This window comes from Lissotriton vulgaris, chromosome 10 (genome assembly GCF_964263255.1).
Source record: "Lissotriton vulgaris chromosome 10, aLisVul1.2, whole genome shotgun sequence".
Classification (NCBI taxonomy): Eukaryota; Metazoa; Chordata; class Amphibia; order Caudata; family Salamandridae; genus Lissotriton; species Lissotriton vulgaris.
In genome coordinates, this window is record NC_141698.1 from 162801558 (window position 1) to 162824852 (window position 23295).

General features: G+C 45.2%; 1 protein-coding gene across 1 annotated transcript in view; it reads left to right on the forward strand.

Annotated features, from left to right (window-relative positions):
• Window positions 1-23295, forward strand: part of IQCK (IQ motif containing K) — a 647452-nt gene that overhangs the window by 96994 nt on the left and 527163 nt on the right. The gene's annotated exons all lie outside the window — the stretch shown is intronic.

Below are 23295 nucleotides of genomic sequence, written 5' to 3' on the forward strand. Positions count from 1 at the left end.
ACTCCCGCCATGCACTGCTTAATACCTCGCCTATGACATCATTCATGATATGTTGTAGAGGCATTGAAGAGTTAGGGCAGCCGAGTGGGCCACCCATGCCAGACACAGACAAGAAATGGCCAAAAGGAAGCTAGAAAGAAAATGGGGTCTGACAGGAGCCCGTTTAGCCCCTGTATAGTGAGAACTTGCACAAGAATCCCCATCGAATTATCGCAGATTCCCATCTTCCTCGCTCTGTGACCTGGTTCTTCCTTTTCATCCAGTTTTCTTCCCAGCACCCTTGTGCTTTTCATTGGGTTTTTTGGGCACACAGTTTACATGGCAGTTTATATACATTGCTCTGCATTTTAGCACGGAAAGTAGTCACGAAAGAAACTGCTGTCAGCACATCAGGCGATGGCTTATATGGACTCTGACGATGTCATATCCGGTGGACGACATCATGTGGAGTCATCTGGTGCCCTCTACAGACAGACAAGGCACTGGTGTAAAAAAATCTCTGGATCCGGCCTGGTGCCGGGGTATAATTCTAAGGTAAGGAATCTGCAGCTAGATCTAGTCTCTACCAGATAAGGCGTTACCAAAGGTAAGTAACTTATTCTTTAAGGTGTTTCATTACTCTTGCAAGAGGCTTGCGATCTCCTTGTGGGACACTTTTCCAGAGTTACACATTTCATTTTAAGGTATTGTATAGAGTTCTGTTTATGTGTTCAGTTATTGATTAATGGTAATCTATAATAAGGGAGTCATTTAGATATGTTTGTTATATTTATTAATTTAGAAACTGACAACTCTCATGAGATGCTCATGGGAGTTGAATACACAGTCCTCTGCATGGACTCTGAGGGGGCTGTACTTCCTTTTTAGCGGTTGCGAAGCACCTGTGAGATCGTACATTTGGAATTAAGTTAATTACAGTGTTTTCTTGTTATTCTGAATAAAGGAAGACATTAGAGGTGGTGATTAAGTTAGAAAACATAATTATGAATTGTTTGATTCAATGTATAAAGCAATAATTTATTTGCGATCTCGCAAGATGATCGCGAAAGTCTCACAGTAGGTCCAGGAAAAGAAACACACCCCAAGCAAGAGTTGTGATTGGTTGATATGGATGTCTTTATTTGCAAAAGGCAGAATCTATCTTTTCGGTTTATTTGCTTATTGGAGATGGTTTAGGTAGACCTTGTTGTTGTGATCTGTGTGCCTTTCTGTTTTGGAATCGAAGAATGCCTTCCTGAGAAACTGGTGAGCAACCTGGTGCTGTAGCAGAAACGGTGCTGTGGCAGAAACTCAGCCACCTAAGCCTGCCAAAGAGTCTTTGATATGACAATTTATTGACATGAGGCCAGGCAGCAAAAAAAATATCTGCAAAGTATGTCATCTACAAACTTTGCATGAAGGATTTTAGTCAGCATGAAAACGATAGGCTTGTGGAGGCGCTTCAGATCTGTGCATCCACAAAGGCTTGCTCGGGCAGAGTTAGCTTGTGCTATGGAACTGGACAACTCTTCAGGGGTTTCCACCTCTTTTGCACCTAGAGATACTGTGCCTGCCCAGGTACTGAGTGCTGAAGCAGATAACAACCCTGCTTATCTTAATAAAGCACTTTTTTGCTACTTATTTAAGCAGATCATTTTTCATCGTACGCGAGCAGGTCTGCACAGGGCAAGCTTGTCCAAGATCTCAAATGCCACCCTAAGCCGTAGCTTTTTTTTATAACAGTTATTTTTTCCTGAATTTTCTTCTTTTTGTTTTTAAGGTGATGTTGTTGTCCCCACCCCAATTTGTATGTTTTAGTCTACCCTATTCCAAGTACTTGAAAAGACAAAAAAAGTTTTTAAAAAGTTAGAAAGCACAAAAGAAAATTTTAAATTGTTAAAACATGTTAACAAAAATGGCTCTTTTTAGAGCTACTTTATAATTTCATTATTTATGTTGTATGTAGTATATTTCCCTTTTTTTCCTTCTTAAAAACTCTTGGGAGGTCTCGCAAAAGCCAGGCAATGTACATTATAGTCCGTGGCTCTCACAAGTCTCTCACCAGATTTTGTAAGAAGCCAGAGCGAGCCAAGTAGACAATCCCTTGCGTGCAGTTCGTGGGGGCAGTGCTGCCTGCTTTACTCGGGTGAGCCTCTCACGAGACCGTGACAAAATGTGAAAATCACCCAATAGAAAAGCTCATACTGTTTACCATGAAACTGTGCACCAATGCAAATAGATGTTGGTCTCAACCTAACCTACTTTTGTAACTGCCAAAAATCTATCAATTTCATTTACACTTTTGCCATCGTCCCATTTTATCCCTCCTCATATAACAGTGCCCTGTTTCTGGAGCTTACTCATTCTGCTGACCACTCGTTTTGTGACTGCGATATCCATTCTGTGCCATGGTTCACTTCTAAATTTTAGGACACAGATTAAACCACTGGGCTAGAGATGATGCCATCAAATTTTGTGGTATGAACAATAATCTTGGATTTCCAAACTTGGACATAACTTGGATTGGTTCTAGAGGTGTGAAGTGGCATCAGTTGTTACCAATGGTTGAAAGAATTCCGGATTGTGAGCACCCAGACCTGTTGATTGTGCACTGTTGTGGAAATTACCTAGGCACAATCACAGGGGCTGTGCTTGAAATCAAAATAATGGAGACCTTTTCACAGTTGATGTCTCCCTTACCTCACACTGCGTTTGTATATTCTAATATATATCAAAGGCGACAAATGCAATGGTCAAATGAGTTTTGGCCTAAGATTGAGAAATCACAGAATCATCTCAATAACACAGTTTCTGCATTTCTTTATGACCATGGCATGGGCTTTATATATCCATAAATACAAATGAGGGAAAAGGGGCGCTTGTAGGGCTGGTATACAGGCCCCAAATAATACAACGTAGCTATGAAGGAGTACGTAGTTCCAATAGGTGGGGGAGAAAGATGTAGGAGACTGGGTTGGTCAACACCCCTTCTTGTTCCATTAGACCTTTAACATATTAGCGCGCACATGCACACACATTACCCAGGCTCTTCCGGGTCTATTGTAACGCTGACTGGGAGCGGGTTACTTAAGCCTACCGGCCGCTCTCACCATGCTTCCTAATGAGGTAGAGCAAGGAGTAGGTTCTCGGCACCTATTTTCCATGAAAACTGTTAGTAAAAGAACTCTATGACATCCCGCACCAAAGAGCCTTGTCACTTTAGCAGAACGCCTCTTGTGGGCTGCTCATTATTGTCTCTCATATCCATCGTGTTTTTTATCTTCCCCTCTCCTCCTCAAACCAGCATGACGTTAACTTTAGTAACGTTTGTTGCTCTGCCTACTAATTGATGAGGTGTGACTTGAAACCAAATTGGGTGAGTTTTAACACGCCATGTTCTACAGTGGTTGGTATCACCGATGGCATTAGAATGTTCTGTGTATGTTACGTGTGCAACAATTTTGCTTATTATGTCTGTCCGGCCATACACCTCTTATGTTGCACTAACCATTTGTGGATGTGTTTGTGGCTTGCTTTTACATTTTGTTTTGGAGGTATAATTACAGTATGTGAATACCTTAATCATGTATCGTTGTTTCTTTCTTTGTTTTTTGATCTCATTAAGTGGGACCTACTATATGATTAATTAAAGTACCTCATTGTCAGTTCGACTGAGTGATTGGTTAATTTCTATAACCAACCACCTGTGTAGATAGTGCATCACTATAGGTCCTGAATTGCCAAATGACTTTTACACATAAGGCGAGAAACATGTTGACCACGACTACACACACCTCCGACCAGTACAATTGGCGGTGACTTTCCTGTTGGTTTTAATTGAGACGAGTGGGCTCACAGATCAAACTCATTTTGGAGCACCACGTGGCCTCATTTTATTTTCCCTCACATTACTTCACATCTACACCACTAGGCCCCTCACACATACCTTACCCATACGGCTTGGGAAAAAGATCTCTGACAAAGAGCTCCTCATAGGGTGCCGGTCAGGCATTGCAGCGCCGGCCTGACGAGGAGCAAGCCCTGTGATCAAGCCTGACACCCAATTGGGTGTGTGAGGGCCCCACTTCCCAAATTGGGAGTCACCCACACTCCTCTCTAGAGTAGGGGTGTTGACTAACCCAGCCTCCTTCCTCTTTCTCCCCACCTTATTAGAACTGCATACGCCTTCGTTGCTACTCTAAATATCATAACCAGGGGTCTGCGGAGTTTGTGGAGTTGGACTTCGTGGAATCCTGTGGAGTTGCAGAAAAACTCAGTGGAATTCCGTTGAGTACCACTCCGTCCTAGAAACGAGTACGGATACACACTGTAAAGCAAAGCATGCCCCACCAGTGCATTGCTGCAGAGTCTGTACCCTCCCTGCCCCCACTGGCACTGCCCCATCTCCCACAGAGGTCCCCCTTACCAGTCATGCCCGCTGCTGGTCCTGCCATTCCAGGATCATGGCTGCCTCAGGTAAGGTCTCCACGCAGTCCAAGCTCAGCACAAAGTAGGGTAACAACAATATGAAGGGAGCGTAGGAGAGCAGGGGAGGGACAAAGCCTGAGCAGGAATAAGGGAGGAGTGCTGGGCTATAGGGGAGGGAGTGGAGACTGGAGATGCGCTGATAAAAATGCCCGTCAATTCTGTTACGGGTATGGGACGTTGAGAAAAGAACACATGCAGATTGTTCAGCAGGCTTTGCAAACGGCATGCGTTTGATTGGCTGCTATATGATATCGCGTTTTGTTTCGAGTGTTTTTTTTTATTTGTTTTTTTATTTATTGGCATTTCAATAGTTGACAGTAACAACCCTTGTCAAACTCATAGTTTACACAAACTTCAACAACTCCACTGCATTACAACACTCCTTCTCCATCCGGGTCTGTACATGTATCTGTACTGGTAATACATCGTAAAAATTGTCCGCCGACATTTACAATTGCATCTCCAATTCAGCTAGATAAGTTATTAAATACTGCCAGTAGTCTTAAGGCCTCAATCGTAATGGCAATTCCTCTTCATAGGTTTGCAAATTGTCTTTACAATATACCAAGTCTTGTATTCATTGTTTGCTCTGAGGTGCCAGTTTACTACCCCAACACATTGATTCTCTACGTTTGGCCATGAGCAGGGCTATAACGCAAAATTTACGTTTCAATGCACGTATACCTGGCAACAGTCTCAATAAACATGATCGAACATTGCATTCAATCTCGACTCCCACCATCTCACCCAGCATTTGTGTCACCTTCTGCCAGTATGTCGCCACCCCTCCACAGTACCATGCCAGATGTATAAAATCAGCCTCCTCCGCTCCACACCTCTGACACTTTGAGTCTGCCCGTAAACCACATTTGTGTAACCTTCTTGGCGTGTGATAGGTTTTATGCAGGTATTTAATATGTCCCATTCGTAAATTCCCATTTGGGGTCAATAGCCCTGGTTTTGCTCCTGTCACAGACCACTCGTCCTCTGTCAACGGCGTGTCTAGACAGCTATCCCATCTTTGTATCGCTCTTCTTGCCGTGTGTCCTATCTTAACCTGCAGTGCCGTGTAGAGCTTAGATACTAGGTGTCTAGGGTCTGGTGTCGTAAGCAGTAACTGCAGGGTTGCCATAATTGGCGGTTCCAATGGATACGTCGGGCATAGTGCCTTTACCGCCCTTTGCAACCTATAGTATGTGAATTTGAACAGCATTGTCTGATTAGTCACATATGCTATGTCTTCCAGTGTCTTGAAGTTCCCCTCTTGATATAGGTCTCCCATGGAGTCTATGCCCGCTAGTTTTAGTAGCTCCATCCCCACCTTCTCTTGCGTTACCGAGATTTCTGGGTGATGATGTAGTGGCAAGTCGGGGGCATATAGTGGCTTCTTTGCCTTACGGGCCATAATCTTCCAGGCTTCAATAGTCGCAACTATAGTATTTATATCCTGCTTGTGTAGAAGGGATCGTTAGTGCGTTATTACCGCATCTAAGGGGATGGGCAACGCGTCACCTTCTTCAATGGCCACATGGGTAAGGAAGGGCACCTTGTGATACCAGAAATGCGCATACTGGGCCTGGGCGCATAAATAGTATAATAGGAAATCCGGTACCCTGAATCCCGCCTTAGTGAACGGTAGTGTTAGCGACTGTAGGTCAATACGAGCTAATTTCCCAGCCCAAATTAGTTTCAGCGCCATAGTGGTTATCCTACGAAACACCTCTGACGGTGGTTTTATAGGGATATTGTTAAATAAATATAATAGTTTCGGCAGTATCACCATCTTAACAATCGCCAGTCTATCTGCTAGAGAAAGGGGCAGTTGGATCCATCTATCTATTTTAGTGTCTAGAGCCGATATCACTCTGCCATAATTTGTGTAATCACCACTTCTGGGTCTCTATGGAACCACACCCCTAAGTATCGCACTGGATCGTTCTGCCAGTCTAGTGGGTATTCTGTTTGGAAGGTCTGTGTAGTATCGGTTAGTGGTAATATAGATGATTTTGCCCAATTGATTTTAAGTCCTGAGTGCCTCCCGAATTTGACATATTCTCTCAGTAAGGGATTTAGGTTATCTGCTGGGTCTCGCACATCTAACAGCATGTCGTCAGCATACAACGATATATATACAGTGGCCTCTGAGGGAATTGTAGTGCTGAGTAATGGTGTCTCTGCCTTATTTTACAGGCTAGTGGCTCCAGCACTATGGGGAACAAGAGGGGGGACAGGGGGCATCCCTGCCTAGTTCCTCTGCCTATAGGTATGGCATCAGATATGAATTTATTAATCCGGATGCGTGCGGTGGGTGCTGTGTATAACAGTCGTATCCACTGGAGAAACATCTGCGGGAATCCCATTCTGGCTAGAATCGTGTGCAGATAAGTCCATGCTATAGTATCGAACCCTTTAGCAGCATCTAGCAACACCGCTGCTGCTTTTGTAGAGGGGGTAAGGTAGTGGGACACTGCGAATAGTGTTCTGGTATTGTGGGACGTTGATAGTGTTGGAATAAAGCCCGACTGGTCAGGCAATATTAGCTTAGTCATCAACTGTTGAAGTCTATTCGCCAATAATTTAGATATTATTTTAGTGTCCATATTGATTAATGACAGTGGTCTATACGATTCACAGTCTTCCAGATCTTTGTCCGGTTTTAGGAGTGCCAGGATTAGAGCTTCTCCCAGGGTTTGTGGTAGTGTCATTTTCTCGTGAGAATCCCCTAGCATGGCCACTATGTGCGGTGCTAATAAGTCTGCATATGCCTTATAGAATTCCCCCGTGTAACCATCTGGGCCAGGTGCCTTTCCATTGGGAAGGGATTGAATGACCTCAGTTACCTCTTCAATTGTTACTGGGAGCGATAGATATTTTCTCTGTTCATCGGATAGCCAGGCTAAGGCTATGTCATCACAAAACTCCGCTATCTCTTCGACTGTCGCCGTATTTTCAGCCGCATATAGTTTCCCAAATGTATGCATGAAGGCCTGTAGTATCCCCTGCGTGTCCTGTCTCAGTTCCCCACCCGCTCCTCTCACTGCTAGCACTACAGGCGGCGGCTTCTTTGAACAGATTTTGTCCGCCAGCACTGCCCCCGGTCTGCCACCTTCCCCGTACCGTCTTGCTACATGGCGTTTTTCGACATATTTGAGTTCCTTCTCTGCACTATCCTGATATTCAGAAATGGCTGTCCTGATCTGACCTAATATGGAGGGATCTTGTGTGCGTTCATAGTCACGTTCCAGACTTTGTATCGTAGCTTCTCTGCGTGTCAGCTGTTGCCTTAAATCTCGCAATATACCTGCGTTTGTGCTGATGCAAACATCCCTAATTGTAGCCTTAAACGCTTCCCAGAGGAGGCCATGATCTTCTGTTGCTGGTGCGTTAATCTCAAAGTATTCTACTATAGCTTTCCTAATCGCTTCTTAGTATTGTGGGTCTAGCGGCGCTTTCCCATTAAATCTCCAACTGAACGGTGGGGGTATGTACTTTGGCAGTTTAATCGTCAACACTACTGGATTGTGATCAGACAAGGTCCGGGGCTGATGCTCAATCGTTTCCACCCATTGGACACGTCTGGGGAACCCAGCCAATAATCTATGCGTGACCAGCTGCCATGTGTCGCTGTTGTATGTGTTGATTCTAATTGAGTTGGGTGTTGCATTCTCCAGAGGTCTGTGAGGCGTTTTTCCTGCATTATATCACGTAGCATCAACGCCCTCTTATGTGTTTCAGACGACGTTTGAGATCGATCTACCTCTTCATTCAGTGCGATGTTAAAATCCCCTCCCCACAATATAAGGACATCTGGCAGATCAATTAGTTTCAGCCAGAGTGTATGATAGAAGTCAGGATCGTCTGTGTTTGGTGCATATATGTTAAGTAGATTAAGTCTATGCCCTCTTATCATGCCTGTGACCGCTATATATCTACCCTCACTGTCCGAATGAACCTGTTCAACCCTAAACTGTAGTCCTTTCCGAAATAGAATTAGCACCCCTCTGGAGTACGACGAGTATGCTGCCCCATGTGCAGTTTCCGCCCATCTCTTCCCTATCTGTGACGTGGCAGCAGGGTCAATATGCGTTTCCTGTATCATCGCAATGTCTATATGTAGCCTCGTGAAGTAGGCCAGCACTAAACTTATTTTTTTCGGATTGTTTAGGCCCCGTACATTCCACCTGATCAATCTCAGTTTGTTGGACATCAGTATCTCAGCCATGTCTTAGCCTTTCCTTATGCCTTTCCACCATTTCTAGTTGCATATCGCTCACAGTCCACCAGTACAGTATATTTTGTAATTATAAACCTTTTGTGTCCCCTTCCTGGATTTTGGCAGTGTTTCTCAAATACAGCAGTACATTACTAACATCCCCCACATCCCCTTCCCACCCCCCACCCACTTCAGCACCCCAATCATGCCAAAGCCATTCCCCTCTGTAACCAAACAACACAACATAACTTTGGTAGGGGAACTCCCTGTTGGGGGGTCCACTCAGGTCACACACTCTCATCCAACATAGTGGATGTGGCCAGGTTCCTAATAGTATTAGCATTCCACACCAACGGTCTTCTCTCATAACATAACCTTGTAGACCAATCTGATCGTTCCTGATTTTCTTAGTCTCTGATTGTAATATTTTACTCTGTAAAACTATGGACTTCTCACCCAGGCTAACCCTCCGAGTACACCACAACAACAACCCCTGCAACTATAATATAACTCCAGGATAGTGCGGTAATGTGTATAGTCCAGTACCCAATAGTTCCAGGCGTGCCCGTGTTCACATATCTCGTCTATCATGCTGTAGTCTTGTGGTGGCCTCAAGTATCGCTGCCACATTAGTCCCTCCGCAGTTCCTGCGTAGCAGGTCTCTCAAGTCTCTGAGTGCCACACACATCAACGTTACACTATACTCACTTTTTATGGTGCAGTTCTGTACCTTCTGATCTACAACGCCGACTTGTACCACCTGTGAGGGAGTGCTGACTCATCCACCCGCCATTCCCTTGCTTCATGGGATCACGGATAGTTCCTAAAATGCATAGTCCTTAGATCTGAAATTGCCTTCCTGCCATTGTGGTGGTCCGGGTAGCCGTTCGTCATCTCTGCTTGACGTTCCCTGTGGATAATCATTCCAAGTCATGTTGTTGTTCCGCTTTACGCTGTTCTCGTCTCCGCTTTCCACATTTTTTGACATATTCCATCGCCTCTTTAGGTGTCTGGCAGATCACCGCTTTGCCCTCCTGCGTGATTTTAAACGTGCTGGGTACAACATGGCATATTCTACTCCCAGGTCACGGAGTTTTTGTTTTGCGGTATTAAATTCTCTTCGCGCCATTGGATGTTCATTGTGAAGTCCGGATAGAACTCCAGCCTATTGCCCTGGTATTCTATTGCTTTCTTTTCCCTCGCAAGTCTGAGAACCGTATCACGATCTCTGTAATTAACAGGCGCGCAACTACCGGTCTCGGTGTGGCCCCAGGTTTCGGTCTCGGCGCTAGGGTTCTGTGCGCCCTTTCGACAATAAATACTTCGGACAGTTGTTCAGCCCCAAAAATGTTCTTTAACATGTCCTTCACATACTTCTCCATCTTACCAGTGTTCGTTGACTCCGGAATTCCCGCAATTCGGACGTTGTTGCGGCAGGATCTCGCTTCTAAATCCTCCGACTTGTTTTTAATGACCTCTAGTAATCTGTCCATTTCAGAGCACTTTTGCGTTGTGGTACGTGATTCATCCTCTACCGCTGACAGCCGGGTTTCAGCTTCCTCGAGGCGCTCTCCATGTATGTCAAGTTTAGCTCACAATTATAGCGTTATTCCAGTCGGGAATGACGTCCTCACATGCACACTGGAAGAAATTTCCTTAGCAACTTTGTGTTATGTTCAAAATAAAGTTTTATTGAAACTTTTCTTTCAATTTCAATCTCATTTTTTCATGATATTCTTGTTCATCCAATATTTTTATCACATGGCCCAATGCATTTCGGGCAAGTCTGCCCTTCCTCAGGAGCATAAATAAAGCTGTACAAAAATAAATGAACACGACTGTAATATATTCATATCTGTAAACACAATATAGAGTTCAAAGAAATAATCATCTAGCTTTCAAAGGCCAATATCCCTTCAAATCATGCAATGCAGTTCAATATGGACAGGTAAATAAGGAGAATAATGATAAACAATAAACAGTGTATGTAAATACCCATCACATCGCATGTATTCAATTTTCCATATCTGTTTCATGAGTGTTATTCACGGTATAGTCATTAGATCGATCAATGAAAACAAACAGCATCACTCGGGTGTTGCATAGTTTTTTCATGTTTAAAAAAACCTGCTATTCCTCGCTATGTCAATAAACAGTCGATTCTAGTACGTGTTAGGTTCAGGAGCGCAAATTTGAATCGTACCTGTACTGTTTTAAACATCTGTTAAAGGTCGATCTTTGGGTTAAAATGTATACGCGATGTCATCAAGGTTTCACAAATCGCGTACTAGAAAAAAGAGGGACCCCCGGTTTAATGTGAGGTATTCGTAAAATAGCCTCCAACAAACAATGCATCTCGATTGAACTAATGAAATAGTGGAGCTCCACTCACCTAGTTTGAACGGCTTGTTCCGCGCTAAGTTGAAGCGGGAGACGAGGATACGTGGTTGTTTACACGGGCGTCGGATATAAACACTCTAACCCCGGAAATGTTTCGGAGTTCAATGGAAACGGAAAAAATACTAATGGCTAAGTTTATCGTGCGAGGTTATGATAAACGTAAACAAACACATCGAGTGTTTAGAAATTAATTTAAATTGATATGAAGGGTGTACGAGCGATTACATGTCTAAAAAAGGTGAACGGAATTATATGTCTGAATACTAATAGTCAATCTGTTATCGACTCAAAATTCATGGTTAAGTATGTATTATACCAATCACTAAAACACAATTTTATAAATCATACGGGAAGCACAACAATGTTTCAATCACATAAATACAGGAGTTGTGTGAGGCACAACTGTTATTCTATGGTGTTCCATTTAAACTCCTGTCAAGTTTAGCTGCCATATTGTCCACCCTTTGTGTAATGGTGTCCAACTTACTGTGCACATCCTGTAGACTTTTCTCTATAGCTCTAAGCACTTGCTCCATACCATTTCATGCCTCAGAGTCGTTGTCTAGCTCCGTATCCGAGTGTGTAGTTGCTCCTTTCGCAGTCTTCTTGGTATCAAAGAACAGTTTAGTTTGTAGTTTCTCCGGCTTTTCCATGTTAGCGATAGTTGAGGTACTCCTCCTGCGTTGGCTATAGAAGATTTTATCGTCGCACCTTTGACGCTGATCTCCTCGTGCGTCAGATTCCACCTGTGTCCCCTGTTCTGCTCCGGTGTTTTGTTCCTGTCTGTATGGATTTGTACCCCGCAATTACAGAAGTTCTCGCTATGGCACTCACTCCCGGCCTGCACCTCAGTCTCTGTAGAAGTTGGGATTGTACTCACGTAGTAGCTATGTCCAGCTCGTGCCCTCTCGCTTCGGCGGAACCACCCGCTAATTGTAGTGGTGGATCGGTTCAGGTACGACGCGCTTTATTCCAGCGGTGCTTGTTACTGTGTGTACCAATATATTTTCAGTAGCTCTTCGCCGCCGCAGTAGACCACGGTAACCTCTTGCCACTGCTACATGCACCTGCCTTTGCGATGCGAGATGTTTTAGACCACCTACTGCTGCAGCTCCTGCTCAATGTGAGTGTTCACAGCTCTTTGCGCATTTCACACGCTCTCCTCTCTGGACATAGATCTATCATGTCGCGCTCCGTAGGGATACTTTGGCGCCGCCATCTTGTGTTGTTCACACATCGTACACGTTATGCGCTCAACGTTATGGTAGCCACTCACACCCTCACGATCTACATGGTACCTCTTGATTGATGCAATCGCACCTTCAGCTTATCCGCAATCCCGTATGTTCCGTTGTCCTACAAAGCATCAGCCTCCGGTGTTATGCATTTATGGGCGCTGCCATATTACCGCTCGCTTCTCTGTGTGTTGCGGTGTCTTTGCGCTGATAGTACTTTCTGTCCCCCTTATGCCGCGCTCAGTGCTCCCATGATTTCTGCACATCGGCCGCTCGTGACAGCATGACTATATTTTCCCTCCATATTGAATTCAGTACGGCAATGTGCACTTTCCTCACCGCCGGTCGGGCGCCGCCATTTTGTGAGAGCAGTATGCGCCTAGTTAGTCTAATAACAACACCGACTTACTGCCTTCCACTCCACTGTGTGAATTCGGCGTTCTGCCGCGTATATCATCAAAATTATTACCGCGTTGCTTCGGACACTTCCGCAGCTGTGACGGGGGATCAGCGTTCTTGTCCGGTGCATCCTCGGTACTCCGCCATTTTGCCCCGTTCTGTAGCTCCGAGTCTCAGGACTTCTATCTCGATTTCATGTGCGCTACCCGCTGTATTAATCTTGAAGTCCTCTCATCCTGTTCTCCACACCTTCCGATATGTCTCGTTACCATTATGCCGTTTTTACAACCTGGCCGGTGGAGCTGTCTCACGAGGCAGCCATTCCGCTGTGCGCCCTCTAGCACCCCCCTTGTTTAGAGTGTTTTATTGGTGTGGGCTCCTTGGTCCACGCCCCGGTGAATATATACCATATTACAGAAAGCACAATCTGTAGACCAAAACCTAGAGTCCTGCTGAATTTCGTGCAATTTCGTTCAACATTTTTCACTGTAGCCTGTCTTTAAGAAGTCTATGGTGATTTTGCATTTTGGGACCCCCTTTTTTTTACCTCCTGCTTGATGCCTTGACGGATCACCCCGAAACTTTCCAGGAAGGAGCTGATATGAATTTTAAAAAAAATCCCAAAGTTTTGTGAAGATTTTTCAAACGGGCCAAGTTATTAGCAAACCAAAAAATGCTCCTCTAGGGAAAGGAAGGCCTAACTATAACTACCTAGCAGAAACCACCACTAGGATATATATATATATATATATATATATATGTGTGTGGGTGTGTGTGTGTGTGTGGGTGTGTGTGTGTATGTGTGTGTGTGTGTGTGTATATATATATATATACACATATATATATATATATATATACACATATATATATATATTCCGATTACCACATTAACGATAGGTAAACGTCAAAGATTTCCAGGACACGGACCAGTTAGGTGCTCAAACTTTTATTCAAAGCAGAGTATGCCGCATGACGTTTCAGCTCCCTGGAGCCTTGCTCAATTGACAAAGTGCTAGTGACTGATTAGATCAACATCACGTGACGTGAATATCGAATGATAATAATTAATCAGAGGAGGGATAAGGGATCGAGGTCTCCGTTTCGTTCCCCAAGGTTAGTTGCTGGTTATCAAAAATAGAAACGGACACTAGTTACACCTTATGACCATTGGCATAAGGAATAAAGGTCAGAGTAGCCTCAAAAAACTCGATGTTTTTTTGTTGGAAAGAGGTGCGGTATATCTGGTTCGTCCGCCCCACATTAGAGTTATGGCAGTTATCATTGGCTACTCCGAAGTGAATGTGCCAGCCTCACCCGAGGCGCCTCTGGTCTAGGGTGCAGTGTCCAGAGATTTGGAGTGAAAAAAGGGGTGCGAAGTAAAAATGTGCAAAAAAGGAAGAAATGGTTAAAAGGGGGAAAAACAACCCGAAAGTTCTTTAATGGGGGTTGTTTCTACCACATTAAAAATTGGGTGGTACGATTTTAGACCGAGTTACTAGGTCTGATAGTATGATTTTATAAAATACGTCGACATGTTTCAGCTCCGTTGGGCCTGGAAGGGTCTGCGGAGCTTTCGTCAGGACTCACAAACATAAAGGTATGGTACTTACACAATTTGTGTAGTCAAATTTGGCGTACAAGTACTCTTGTTTTGGTTATACAGTTAGGGAAATTTTCCTTCTTAATCTGTGGCCAAGAGAGCTTCGCTTTTCCGGGGTATCGCTTTTATGGTAGTGTGGAGCTCAGAGCAGCGTGTATGGAGGATTTCGCCTTGTGCTGACTCTGCCCCGGGGTGTGGCTGTTTTTTGAGGCTACTCTGACCTTTATTCCTTATGCCAATGGTCATAAGGTGTAACTAGTGTCCGTTTCTATTTTTGATAACCAGTGAATATCGAATGGACATAGAAAAAATACTTACACTCAAATACATTTCATAGTTAAATATAGTACATTATTCAGTGACCACTCCTCTGATTGTAATACAATATTGGTACAATACCTAACCCAATCAATATTAAATATTAAAATAGGGCAAATATGTGCAAACATCTGAAAAAATTCCCATGCAATCATAGTCAGATTTACTCGCATTATAATGATGATCTTATTCTGTGTAAACTATCGCAATATGTGCAAAGTACGCAATGTAAACAATTTCTTACCACGAAAACCTATTATGGTTATCAAGAGTGTAACTCCATTTGATAATGTGCAAAATCGCCAATCGTGTTACAGGTTACAGTTAAGAAATCACATTTTTAAAAATGTTGAAATTCACTGAAAAAAACGATGGTTAAACGGATGGTATAGCTAGGAAATATAATTTTAGTAGAAATTCCTTGAAAACATCAAAGGTTACAGGCACGTTATAGTTAGGCTCAGATTTCCCTCGTACAAAACCGGTTAAATTCAGCAGTTATAGTTACCTGAGCCAACTATAACTGACGCCCCCACAATGCACTGCTTAAGACCTCACATATTACATCACTCATTACGTGGTCAGTGCCATCACTGCCGGGCCAGTTGTCGGCATAAGGCCTTTAGCCCATCTGACTGTAACAGACTGAAGGGGAAGAGTACCATAGCGTAGTTGCAAGAACAGACGTCTAGCTGAAGGAGGTTCGATCTCATCCAAGAAGTCTTCTCTGCTGTATGAATCCTATACAATAAGAAATCCTTCAGTCCTAGAACCTGGGCCTTCCTTGGAGTGTATTGCGAGATCTTTATGCTACCAGTAGGCTGTTTTAATGATGTTCTTAGATATCCCTTTAGATTCACTAGGTGCAGTCCATATAATTGTAAACCCAATTTCTCCAAGGATAGCTTTTACATACTTAACCCAGGGTATTTTACTGGAACCCGCAGTATCTCTATTTGACCTGCACAATACATTTGGCTCGCTGGGGTAACCCAGATCCTAATCCAGTACAGGACAGGTGCATGCCAATCTTATCTGACAATGCTCTCAACCCAAAATCAAGTCTGAGGGTAAGTAAGGGAGTGTTTATTGGAACACCTACCAGTTGCCGAATGAACTGATTTTCCACTAAGCTAGATGACCCCATAGCTCTGCGCCATACGATGCTGCTCCCAGGGCGTGAAGTTAATAGACTTGTAGGACCGGGGAAACAGGTCGAAATTGCTATCTAAGTACCATATTACATATATACCCCGCAACTTTATCTAACTTTAGCCTATGTTGGGTGACATGTGCCTGCCACCCAAAGCGTTCAGTCAAATAATGCCCAGATAGGTAACAGTATGAACCCATTCTAAGGAAATCCCTTCAAAGACTGGGTTGGCCCTTGTTGAGTGCCCTGGGAAGGCTGCAAATGCTACAAAAATGTTCAAAGCGATCCAGGAGCTTTTGAAGACCTATGGGAGATTTAGACAGTAAGAGGGTATCGTTGACAAACCTGAGGACAGGAATCCTCATGTTCACCAACCTGGGAGCATCATTGTCATTCTGCACCAGAAAATCTATAATACCATTAATATAAAGAGAGAAGAGCGTCAGGGCAAGTACGCAACCCTGCCTTACCCCCTGTTGGGGGGTAATGAGTAAGCACACCTCACAATAATATCAAGTAGGTAGCTCTGTACCCCTAACTCTTGAAGCACCCGCCACAGGATTGACCTGGGGACTAAGTGGAATGCAAAACGAAGGTTGACAAACACAATGTACAGGCGTCCACCCTCCAAGATGACCTCCTTCCAGTACACCATCAGGAGCCGTAACACCTGATCAATCATGCTTGTTGCCTCCCTAAAGCACGCCTGAAGAGGTGACAAAATGTCATTTCCATCCATTCACTCCTGTAATCAGCCAAGTATGACCCTACAAAACAGCTTTTGTGAGCTGTTGATTAAACTTATAGGTCTATAGTTGGCAAGTGAATCACAAGGGCCTTTCTTGTATATGGGAATAATTTCAGTCCCAGCCCAAGTGGGGGTCAAGTGGGGGGGGTGGAGGGGGGCTTTTAGGAAAGCTGTAAATAATGGTGAAAAATAAGCACCCCAGATGTCTACCTCTTTCCGAAATACATCCCCAGGGATTTTATTTAAGCCTGGTGCCTTTTTGGTTACAGTACCCTGTATGGCTAAGCAGATTTCCTGAGCTGAAATTCCCTGATCATTAAGAACATCCCCAGGATTGACACTTCAATGCCACCCTCCTTATCACCTGGGTCCAGAATTGTTGGCCCCGGGCCTGTGAGATCATTAGCTATCAAGGTAAATTCAATTTATTTATTTATGATTTTGAACTCCAATGCGTTCCACATAAAAAAGAAGAAACTTTCCAATATATCATATCACACTGTGCTTAATAACAGAATAAAATACATTTGGGGACATAGCAATTATAATTTCACTGTACAATTGAAAATTAAAACATATTTTAAGAAAAAGCAACCTGTGTCCATGTAGAGGAGTGCAATGCAATGATCAATCTTATCAGATGCCCCGGAATATCCATTGCGGCCAGTTTCCTCCACAGCATCCCCTGGTCAACCCGGCAGAAGTCTGTGGCGAAATCTAGAAAGGCGGCATATAAGGCCATTCCTTTACCTATTGGATATTTTTCAATCAAGGTTTGTGAGACAGAGATGTTATCCAAAGTACCGCTGTGCTTACGGAATCCCACTTGCTCGCCAGGTACAAGGTCATTACCAAAAGCCTGATCGTGGAGGTGAAGAAGTATTCTCTTGGTAAACAGTTTTCCAGTTGCGTCCAGTAAGGAAATCTTCCTAAAACAGGCTGGAGAAGTCTTAGGGCCCTTTTTAGGTCTCGCCTGCCAATGCACCTGCGCATTGCTGGCGAGAGATATAGAAGGGCTCCAGCAAATCCTACCAAGAGGGCTTTGGAATGCGGATTATGCCCAATGCATGTGAGGCATTCAAGCGCGAAGCTTCGCCAGCGCGCGCTCGGCCTCACTTCCTGCTCCCCCTCTTATTTCGTTATCGCTCACACCCCATATGCTTGTTCCGTCCCACCCTTCTAACTTCAAAGGAATGCCGCTCTCCTGCCCCCTGCCACGCAATGCCGAGAGCTTGTTAAGCAGTGCGGCACGCCACACTTACTCTAATGTTTTTTTTTAAATCCGCGCTTTCTGCCCACCCCCCCGCCACAGCAATGCTGAGAGCTTGTTTTTTAAGCAGTGCGGCACGCCGCACTTACTCTAATGTTTTTTTTTTTAATCCGCGCTTTGTTTTTTACCAGTGTGGCATGCTTCGGGTACAATAATGGAGACCGCGGCTTTCTTTTCCTATTTGCGGCTCACCCATAAGACAAGGACATGAACAACATGAAAGGCAAAATTATTTTGTTTACAAAGAGGCCCACCGCGCTAGAACTTTAACAATGGTGGCTGCATCCTTTATTTTGTTGAGTGTGGCTGTCAAAATACATTCAGTCCTTGTGCGGCAACATTCTAAATTATATTTCCCATCGTGGCACGTGGCATATAATTCTACACAATGGCGTCCGCGCGTCTTCTGTGCACTGAATGTTTGTTCTTTCCTTCATTGCATCCCCTCCTTCAGCCTACAGTGACTATACTTTCGACACAGTGGAACTGGAATAGAATTGTCATGGTGGCTTAGCGCATGTGCTCATCTAGTTCTACTTGGAATAGCAAGGCAGACAATAGGCGTTTGAAAGGTATCATGTAACTCCTTGCCCCTGTAGTGGATCAAACCAGATTCATTATGCACACGACTTGCATGGTCTAGTGCTTGTTAGAGTGACAAGTTGCTGTTTCTGTTGCACATGCACGTGGTGGATCAGAGGCGCTGAGGGCTTGCATCGTGTTTTAAGTTTCTGGATCGCGAATTGAGCCTCTCTTACTACTGACATCATGAATACTGCCCTATGCCAAGCCAACTCTCTCTTCACTTTCTCCATAAGCACCATTGCCGAGAGGTTCGTCCCTGTTGGCATCCACGTATCACAGGTCATGCTGTGAGTACTGTGCATACTGGAGCTAGTTGTTAAGCCCCAATAGCCTCAGGCACTAGCATCATCACTCTCCTCTTGCTAACATTATAACTCAAGCTTATTGCCACAAACTCAAAGCATTGGGAGCCAAAACAGGCAACCTCTATCCTACATAACTTCCTTTCTTTCCCCCTCGTACTGCGGTCTTCTACATCACTGTGCTTTTCTGTATCACTGTGCTTTATTTAGAAAATGTTTTTCCCTTTCTCTTATTTTGCATGGCTCGAACAAGGACATTTTGTAAAAGTTACATTGTGCTCTTTTAGTAACATTAATGGCGGGCGCAAATGCACTAAGCTAGTAAAGGGTGCAGTGCCACAAGCTATTACTAGTTTTTTTTTACAACTCTCATGCCTGCCTGGCTGCCCTTCTCATCTCAATTCTGACCCCAAAGCTGGTCGTCCGCAACAAGGACTCAGGCCCTGCCGGCCCTCTCTTTTATTAAACACGGTCCCCCCTGATTTTGTTTTTTACAACTCTCATTCCTGGCTGCCCTTCTCATCTCAGCTCTCACCCCAAAGCTGGTCGCCTGCAACAAGGACTCAGACCCTGCCCGTCCTCTCTTCCCAATCCTTTGTCAACTCTCCGGATCACCAGGGGCTGCATTAGGCTACAACCCACCCCCATTCACTCCAACTCGACCATCCAACTCGACCATCCAACTCCACCCTCCAACTCCAAATCCACCCTCCAACTCCAACTCCACCCTCCAACACAACCCTCCAACTCCACCCTCCAACTCCAACTCCACCCTCCAACTCCAACTCAAACTCCACCCTCCAACTCAAACTCCACCCTCCAACTCAAACTCCACCCTCCAACTCCAACCTCCAATTCCAACTCCACCCTCCAACTCCACCCTCCAACTCCACCCTCCAACTCCAATTCCACCCTCCAACTCCACCCTAAACCCTCCAACTCCACCCTCCAACTCCAAATCCACCCTCCAACTCCAACTCCACCCTCTAACTCCACCCTCCAACTCCACCCTCCAACTCCACCCTAAACCCTCCAACTGCAACTCTACCCTCCATTTCCACCCTCCAACCCCACCCTCCAACTCCACCCTCCAACTCCACCCTCCAACTCCAAACTCCAACTCCACCCTCCAACTCCACCCTTCAACTCCAACTCTAACTCCACCCTCCAACTCCACAGTCCAACTCCACCCTCCAACTCCTAACTCCAACTCCACCCTCCAACTCCAAATCAAACTTCACCCTCCAACTCCAACCTCCAATACCAACTCCACCCTCCAACTCCAACTCCACCCTCCAACTCCAACTCCACCCTCCAACTCCAACTCCACCCTCCAACTCCAACTCCACCCTCCAACTCCACCCTAAACCCTCCAACTCCAACTCCACCCTCCATTTCCACCCTCCAACTCCACCCTCCAACTCCACCCTCCAACTCCATCTCCACCCTTCAACTTCACCCTCCACCTCCACCCTCCAACTCCACCCTCCACCCTCCAACTCCAACTCCACCCTCCAACTCCAACTCCACCCTCCAACACTACCCTCCAACTCCACCCTCCAATGCCACCCTCCAACGCCACCCTCCAACTCCACCCTCCAACTCCACCCTCCAACTCCACCCTCCAACTCCACCCTCCATCTCCAACTCCACCCTCCAACTCCTCCCTCCAACTCCACCATCCAACTCCACCCTCCAACTCCACCCTCCACCCTCTAACTCCACCCTCCATCACTTAGGGGCACCACCACATCACTCGGGGACACCACCACATCACTTTGGGACACCACCACATCACTTGGGGACACCACCACATCCCTCGGGGACACCACCACATCACTCAGGGGCACCACCACATCACTCAGGGGCACCACCACATCATTCAGAGGCATCACCACATCACTCAGTCCAACCACATCATCACTCAGCACCACAACAGCACTGTCCTTGCTTGCTACCAACAAGCATTGCCAAAGCCAATAGGACTCGCATTAGGAAAGTGTAAGCTATTGGCTTTGTGAATAATAATGCTATTAATTTATATATTTTCAAAGCCAACACATATTTAAAAAATGTGCCATTTACATTACCAATAGCTCACACTTTCCTGATGCGAGACCTATTGCATTGCAAATGTTTGTTATATAGTGGAACTACTATGCTTCCTCTCCAAGAAACCAGAATAATCCCTTAAGTGTTGCAGTAGAAAAACATCGACTGAAGGAAATGAGCCCATGCCAAGCTATCTTTTTTTAATGATGGCTATCGGGAGATCGTCCGGAACCATCGCACCAGAGTACCTTGCCCCTTTAATAAAGCTCTCTATTTCCTTACAGGAAGGAGGGCCATAGGTATTCTCCAGGGAAGGCTTAGGAATTGATTCCAAATGTAACCTGTGCCACGTGTTTACTGCATATAGCTGTGAAACATATTGTGTCCATTCTGCATCAGATATTAAAATGGCTTTTACCTTAGTTCTGCTATCACAGAATTCAGCTAATAGATTCCAATATTTACGTGAGTCACCAGAATGTGCGACCTCTCTCAGTTTGATCCATTTGGATTCCTCCACCCATACATTCATAAGACTTGAGTCTGGTTCTTACCCACTTTAATCTCTTAATTCCCTTTGCCTAGACAATGATGCCTGCTTCAATTGGTCCCTTACTAAAGCCTTCAATTCCGAATGTAGCTTTTTTTTTTAACCTTTTTTACCTTCTAGCAATTAACCGCCGGGAGGTCAGTACTATTGACTACTTTTTCACTTCAACATGATATAAATGGAGCCAAATACCTCTCAAACCAACTAATGGGATTTTTCTGACCAGGACCAGAGCTCACATTTTTAACATATCTCCCTAAGCATGTCAGATTTTTATTAGACCAAAAGGTACACCCATTTGTTCTATTGAACATAATAGTTTCATTTCTCGGATTCCAAGGATCAAGCATCTTAAATTCCAAATTAACATCCATTGATATAATACTATGGTCACTCAGATCCGTCCTCAGTATCTTAAACTGAGTGCATGCTCCAAATAGTTGATATGTTGCCACCATATAGTAAATTAATGAAAGCCCCAAGCAGCATGGAAAGTAAGGGAGGCGGGGGAGTCCTCTGGAAATCTACCATTTAATATAACTAAGTCATTGGTTCTCAAACAATCCAAAAGACTCAACCCTCGCCTATTCGATCATGTATGGACTGGCAACATTATTTCAGCGATAGACCATACATCTTCCAATTCTCTGTTGCTAAAGGCCAACGAAAAAAAAATTGAGAATTTAGCAATAAAATCATCTACCAAAATTATCAATGTGCAATCTTCAGAGGTGCTGATTCTATGCAAAAAAGAAAAGAGGGAGGAGGAGCTACGCGGGCATCCAAGATGGTCGCGTGAGCAGAGAGCTCCCGAGACCCGCGCCGCCCTCATCGATCTATCCTTTCGATATCCTGATTATTTTGATGGGCTTTTGAAGTGCTACTCTTGCTGCTACTGCTGCACTTTTCAGGGCTGGGATCGGACTCTGGGAACCATCTCTACGTCGTCCTACGTTTTCTGGCCTAGCCCCGGACGGGACCGGGGTCTCTGCTGCTCTGGATGGCTGAGACGTAATTCAACAACAACGGTCGCCTGGCATCTGCTCAACCGGTGATGTTGTCACTTTCACTTTCGGTTTTCCTTCCACCTCCGAGCTGACTACCTAGGAAGCAGTCCGCATTCCTGGCTCCGGTAGTCTAGCCAGCTGTGCTCTCTGACTATAGCCCTGGGCCGGCAGGATGCGATTCTTCGTGTAAGTGCTGCTTTGGTGACCAGCGGTTCGCTGCCATTTTCACCAGATCCAGGAAGACCCTTCGGGGTGCTGATTCCAATATGGCGACTACACCCGAGACGGAGAAACGCAGGACGAAGGTGACCACCCGTGGGGGATCAGTCCAGTCCAACGTAATGGACGCTACACTCAACCAAAAGGCTCACCCAATGCTGCCGGCCGTAGTCTTGAGGACCAGAGGACGTACCTGGTGGCTACATCGAAGGTGTCCCTTCAAGATCTCATGGCCGCCATTGCTGGGATCAGGACGGACATGGGACAACAGTATGAGGCCATCGTATCCAAGATTGACACGGTGGCGGTAGATGTTACCCTTATTAGAGCTGATTTGGCTAAGACCAATGAGAGGGTCAAAGCCTTGGACCTTAAAGCCACCAGTCTGGTTACCGACATAGCGGACGCACAATCGGAGATCGGTAATTTGCGGTCATCGCACGATCTACTGGCCAGACGCATGGAAGAGTATGATAATAGGGCCCGACGGAACAACATTCGCCTGGTTGGGGTGCCAGAGGACAGCAGTGCTGCTTCTATCGATCTCTTGGTCGAAGAATTAATTGTGACCAAACTTGCTCCCGCAGGCCTCAGTAAGTTCTTTGCGGTCGAGCGTGCGTACCGCTTCCCGGGTGGACAAACCAAGCCGGGGGCTCCCCCGAGGCCTATTATTGCTAGGCTATTCCACTTTCGGGACAGGGACGCCATCCTTCAGGCCTCTCGCAGACATGGCCCGCTGAAATTTGAGAACAGCTCCATTTCCATCTACCCTGACTT